At 35.8% G+C, this 7,043-nt stretch overlaps 1 pseudogene; it reads right to left on the bottom strand.

Annotated features, from left to right (window-relative positions):
* Positions 1-2,606: 2,606 nt before the first annotated feature.
* Positions 2,607-3,733, bottom strand: LOC125472854 (annotated as a pseudogene).
* Between the last annotated feature and the right edge of the window lie 3,310 nt (positions 3,734-7,043).

The following is a 7,043-nucleotide window of genomic DNA, read 5'->3' as shown; positions in this document are numbered from 1 at the left end:
TGGTGGTATTTTGAATATAATTGCAAGATATTATGTCAAATAATATCTTGCAATTAATTTGGTAATTAATCCCAATTTGAAAAGAATAATTGGGTGAGGATTTGATGAGAAGTGATGAGAGGGTTTTGAATAAATTCCACTTTGATCACCTTTGACTCTTCCTTGATTGAGCCGTTATTGTCTGTTTCATGCACGTGGAATCCCGATGTGCCTCGAGGGTAATTTTGTCCTTTTAACCCTAAAGTACACGTGTTACCTCCTTAATTTTTTTTATTACTCTTTGCCCCACACTTATAGCTCTCGTCTTTAGAACTTCAGGTATAGATTAATTACAAATCCTCTCAATATGATGTTGTTCGATTGAGGAGATTTGTGATGTGTTGGATCTTCATTTGCATATCATTTAAGTCTCATTCATTTCATTGGTGCCACAAGTGAAGAGCTCATGTTTGAACTGCCATTTGTATGAGGCCGTCTACTGATCTCCTTAAAGAATGAAGTTGCATAGAGCTCCAAGCTGCTCCTTTAGTACATACTAGAAATTGAACTTGTTTGTGTTTGATTCCTTTATGGACTTGATACTCTGCCAGCGGATGGAGCTCTCTAAAGTTCCCCGGATGTTTTCCTCTCAGTTAGAAGTTTTCCGGGAACAAATTATGTTGTGTGATGTTTAATGATTTGCCTTTTAGTTACTTCTGTAATGATATACATGAGGTCAGTGTCCTGTACATTATTGATTGAATCTGGTAGCTTATATCTGTAATATTGAGTCTTACCCACTTCACATTGAGATTTAGTCAGGTGCATACTTATGTTATAACTATTAGTCTGGTTATTGTTAAGCATTACTGTCAGTTTGGGGTGGTCTTGGGTAGAATAGGAACTGCTGTATCTACTACTATACATTGTTGCAGTTGATTCTGCCTAGTATCTATTTCAGTACGTGACACAAAGTAAAACAAATTACTGACTGCATAATTTGTACCAAAGCTTACTTATCTCGTCAGGCACTAGTTTGTTTAACTTTTACTAGGGAACCATTTCCGTATAACGTTTTGTTTATACCTAATTTTGCATTATCGGTTTGTGTAATTGGTAGTCGTAAGATGAATTAATATTTTTTTTCTTGTTATTACTACTAGTTACAACTACCATCGTAATTATCTTTGAGAAAGATATTATGAGTTGGAGAATAGGACAAAACTGAGAGGGGTTCTTCAACAAGAAGATAGACTCGATGATATGCTAGCTAATTCCATTGGAGTCAGCCATATAATTAGATTAATTTTAACAGATTTTAAAAGTGATAGATTTGATAGGATTTAGGAGGATTTAAGAGTCCTACAAAATTCATATGGATTTTAAAGAATTTGAATGGATTTAGTTTGTAGATTTTGGTGGATTATGGAGGATTTTCATATAATTTTTTTATTGAAAAAAAAAAAAGGAAAAGTCTTTCCCCTTGCCGTACTGTACTCGATAGCCACTTTATCCCCTTCCTTTTCGGGTCCCCTTTTACACAACCACAGCTCCATCTCTTTCTCAATTGATAGATCAACATAACTTTGGTGAGCTTTTGAGCACTACACCACCAACAACCATCACCACCGACTGCCCTTTTGCCACAGACATACGTTGTGGTACCACAAACATTAAAAAATCAGAATGGCGAGAGAGTAGTATTAACCAAAATCCTAGATCGATCATGTCCTTCGATGATCATACATACCTAATTAAGGTCTAAGGGTCATAATAAGAGATTCCACCAAAGTATATGGTGGTGACATGTGTGTGGCTGGGGTTAGTAGAGATTTGAGAACTGCCCAGATGGAAAAGGATTTGAAATCCTAGGGGGTGAGGTTCGATTCCTTTTAGTCTTGGTTATATATAGTTCTTGCTCTCAAATCCCACAAAATCCATAACTTACTGAAATCCACCAAAATCTTAATTTTTTAATACACTTAGATTTAGATGAATTTTAAAATCCTTTAAAATCTTTTAATTAACTATACCTATATTTGAATGAATTCTAAAATCTTTTAAAATCTTTTAATTGACTAAACTAAGATTTTAAAGTTTTTTAAAATACTCTCAAATCCGAGTTTAACTACACCCCCCTTAGAATGCCAACAGAAACTCCAAATACACTAATCACTTGAATTATCCTCGGTCAACACATTGACAATAATGTCTGGGGCTTTTTGAACCAAATTGCCTCCTTATATTCTTTTATGGATAATATTAGGAATACTAAATTTTTTTAAATTAAATGATGTGTCACTAAGAAAAAAACAAACATGTTAATCGATACATAATTCTAATTATATATAACCACATCATTTGATTTACAAATTTAATTTAAAATTTTTGATCTTCATAGTATTATCCTTCTTTTTATACGGAAGAAACCCAAGATAATTTGTTTCTTTTGTAATGAAGCAAATGACCATTTCAGAATATGCCATTACAATGTTCATATCCAAAATTATAAAAGTCATCTCAGTAATACAAAGTACATGTGACAATTGTATGTTGACTATATAAAAAAATTCTACCTATCACTACTGTTATAAAATATCCAAAACATTGTAATATATATCGCAACCTTATAAATTTCCCTGCAAACAAAAAACAGAAAATCACACCTACACCAAAAACATTAAGAAAATAAAATTACCTCGAAATGACGTCCCACTTGTTACCCAGTAGATAATAAGTTGATAAAAAAATACTACATTTATCACATATTTGTATTATTATTTGTTTCATCTCTTAGTATGACCATTAAAATATGTGGATCTCATTTCTATTGATAAGATTGTACGAATAATAGTACAAATATTTGATAAAGAATAGATTTTTGCTTAAAATAAGAAACAAAAACTTACGGCAATGAAAACCAAACCCTCAAACCCCATCCTTCCAACCCCAACGGCTGCGTTACTATCATCCACTGTCTGATCCGCCGGGTCCTCATCCAGCGACTCTGCGGGAGAATCGGCGTACTCTTCAGCGTTGGGTGAGGGCGCGCGCTTTAACTTCTTCGGCGCGCGAGCCTGCTTCTCGGGTGTCGGAGCCGGCGCGGGAGTCAAAGCTAAGCTCCTTAGGCTGCTAAACCTTGTCAATGGTGTAAATAGCCACAGACTACTCGTCGATGAGAGTCCCGGTGATCCTCGCCGTGACGATCTTGGTCTTCAAAGTAACCTGCTGGCCGTCGTTTTGGACGGTGAAGTCGAACTTAGTTGTGCCGTCGGTGGCCAGAGTGTTCATCAGGCCATTATTGGACCTCAACATCGACATTGACTGGTAGACTGGAATGCCGTGGTACTCAAGCACCGCTGCCTTCCCGGCCACAGTCAGGTTCTTGAACTTCGGTAAGAAGGCCTTGAATACGTCGTCCATCGGACCAAAAAAGGGTCAACCCGCCGTTGACATTTTCATCGTAAGTCTTGAAGGCGTCGGTGTTGGCGAGGAGTGTGTCGGTGAAGATCTTGCAGCCGTGGCCGGGCATGATTCCTGTGATGACCAGCTCCGCGGGGGCCGGGGTTCGGCCATCGGCGGCCTGGTTGGGGAGGAGTGTGCTGATCTGGATGATGGAGATACTGTACGGAACCTCTTTGACGGCTTTGACGAAATGGGAGGGGAAGGTGCCCTCGTTGTCCTTGGGGGTGAAACCGACCTTTCCACCCTTTAAGTCGGTGATGTTGATGAGGCCGGAGGAGTCCGTGTAAAATCATTTGTGGATGACAATGAATTATGCTGAGGATCTTTGAGAGATTAGTTGACTTGGTAATCAAGTTAATGAAATATTTCATGGTTCTCGGAACCTTAAAGGAATAGATATATTAGAGTCTTAATTACTTGCAATCAATATTAGGGCCTAGGAGAATACAAGGAATGAGAGTCATGAGGTAAAAATTCCGCCACATTTACGAAGGCTCACTTATAGAGCCAATTCTCTACAACTTTAATATAAATCCCAACGAAAGTCCCATTATATGCATGGATGCTATATATATATATATATATATATATATATATATATATATATATATGTGTGTATGTGTGTGTGTATATATCCTTCAGATTGGTGTCTAATTAATGAAAGTAAGCCAGTAACTATCCAAAACAATCTAGTTAATTTAGACAACATTGAACAATATTATATATATATATATATATATATATATATATATATATATATATATATATATGACTGAATGGCCTTTACCCCCAATGTTTTTTCCTTTGCACTCTTTGGACAGCATGATAAAAGTAACGGATTGGGTCCTTGCCCAAAAATAATTTTCTTTACCCATTTTGAATTTGGAATTGAAACGAAATGGAAATGTGTTTGGAAAAATGTTTGGACAAATATTTCCAAATAAGTAATTGCAAGATAATTAAAAATGTGAACTAAACCTATAAAATTGGGTAGTAATTACAAAGGACTCAATGGTTATTTTTATCTTGATTTATAGGAAAGGTTCATATTTTTAATTAAGACTTGTGAAATAAATTAGAATAATGTGTGATTAATATATAGCAATGTTTATATATATATATATATATATATATATATTGTGCATAGTGATATGTCTTAAATTATCAAGAGTTGCAAAAGATATTTTTTTTTTTACTGCTTAACTATGTAGATAAGCACTTCTCATGTAAAATAGAGCAAAAGGCTCCACCAAAGGGTTTAATGTTGGCTATAATTGATTTTCTCTAATGCTCCTAGGAATTGGATGCACACTTTGACCTGTAAGAGAAATGAGAATCTTGATGAGAATCTCATCAAGAATTAGCTCGAAAGTTAAGGAAGCACCCAAGGTGGGATGCTCAAAGTAGTTCAATTCAAGAAGTTGAGAGAGAAGGATAAAATGCTCTTAACTTTCTGCTTAATGAAGTATACACATGAAGCAAATTTGGCTTGTACTTTGTTGTATTCAAAGCAAGTTTGACATATATGGTGAGAACTCAAATGAAGATAAGATAACTTTGTTATCTAATTCTACTCCTTGAAGTCACTAGTACAAAAAACTACTTGTGCGACAAAGCAAATTTCGTCGCGCATTGGTACCTTGTGCAACGAGGAATAGACCTTCGTTGCGCAAGGATAGTGAACTTTGCAGGATGGAGCACTTAGTCGTGCAAAACCTTTTGCACAATGACAGAAAACATGTTCGTCGTGCAAAGCTAACAAGAAAAACATGGTTTTTTTTTTTTTTTTTTTTTTTTTTTTGGTGGAAAACCTAACGCGTGACGAAGATTGTCCCGCTATATCCTTGCGCGACAAAGGGTTCGTCATGCAAAGCTTGTTGTATCTTTGTGCGACAAAGGCTTCGTCATGCAAAACTTGTTCATTTTCTTGGGTAGAACATTCAACGCTTTGGAAATCGAGGAACACTTGCTCGACAAAGGCTTCAACGTGGAAGTTACAGTCAGTTTTCAAAGCATTTAGTGCATGTGAATAACAGAATCTGAAACTATTTAGTGAGGTCTTTGTGCGACAAAGCCTTCGTCGCGCAAAGGCCCTATTCTTCCTATAAATATGCCCTTCTCCTCTTGTTTGTCTTCACAATTCTGTTTATGCTGAGATGGAGGATAAAAACAAGGATGATAACATGACCGATGCTGAACCGAATGATTTAATGCAGCATTTTCAATTCGCGCATGTGATTGCTGTAGCCATAGGAAACAATTGTCCTACTGCTAAGTGGTGTTCTTGGAAAGATGTGCCGAAGAATGCGAAGAATGCGGTGATGGATGAATTATTAGTAAGTATACTGTTGATGGATCAATAATTAATTTTGTGAAATTTTTTGTTATATGTTAGAATTAATTATTTGCATATATGTGTAATAGTGTAAGTATACTCTTGATGATGAGTCGAAAAAACTGTTGATGAAGTTAATGGAGGATGCGTTGGAGGAAGGTTACAATAGGTGGCGTTATTATGTTTTGCAGAATGGACTAGGACCATCGAAATAGTAGTTTTAAATTTATGTTTTGTATGACAATATTTAAATTTAAGGTACTTTTTATAAGTTATGTATTTCGACTTAATTATGTTTTAATTCATGTTTGGCTATTTAAATATAGATATCTATGTTTATGTAAACCTTATAATTACAATAAGTTCGTCGCTACAACCTTTGCGCGACAAATATGTAGATGTGCAAAGTCTTGTGCGACAAACATTTCGTCACACAAGGGTCATTAGTTATAGGTCAACGTATTTGTTGCATCTGAATCAAAGAAATAAATAAGTTATTTACTGCATGTGTTTGTGCGACAAACATTTCATCGCACAAAGTCCCTAACCTTCCAATAAATATGCACTTCTGCTGTCCTTATTCTTCACAATTCGTTTCGAAAACGCTTTGCAATTCTGACGATTATAATCAGTTTGTTCTTTGAGTGTTGGTACGATGGCCGACAAAGATGCACGTTCATTAAAGGCAATAGATGGAGAAGGTTGTGGAAAAGGTTTGCGTTGAAATTTTTGTATTTTGTATAAATTTTTTATTTGGCTTTAGTATTATGAAATTATTTTTTGTTGATAGACAATAAGAAAAGAGTTGCGGTATAGGTCCAACACACATATGGGAAAAGCCGTTGCCGAATCATCGCGAACGAAATAATAGGGGTTGTGAAGTCAGATAAGCGCGGCAGCTTTTCGCCCGACGTAGGAACAATGGTGCGTACCAAATGTGATGCGGATTGGGAGTCTTGGAAAGCCATCCCCGAGGAGTTGAAGATGCACATGATTGATGAGTTAGCTGTATATGCTAATTTCATTAGTTAAATAATAAGTATGTTTGTTAAATATAATATAATAGTGAGATTTTAATTTATTAATTTTTGCATGACAGGCCAATTGGGACATTGACAAAAGTGACCTAAATCTGATGAAGGTTATCAACAATGTGTTCAAGTCGAGATTCCGGAAATGGAAATTTGATAATCAATACGTTGCAGCACTACAGCAAGAACAAGAAGTATCGACGGATGAGTAGAATAGAATTTCTTATTTTAAT

The sequence above is a fragment of a genome, unplaced genomic scaffold (assembly GCF_019419815.1).
Source record: "Pyrus x bretschneideri cultivar Hongxiangsu unplaced genomic scaffold, Pyrus_bretschneideri_v1 Contig75, whole genome shotgun sequence".
Lineage (NCBI taxonomy): Eukaryota > Viridiplantae > Streptophyta > Magnoliopsida > Rosales > Rosaceae > Pyrus > Pyrus x bretschneideri.
Note: the sequence above shows the minus strand (reverse complement) of the source record. Positions and strands in the feature narration are given on the sequence as shown.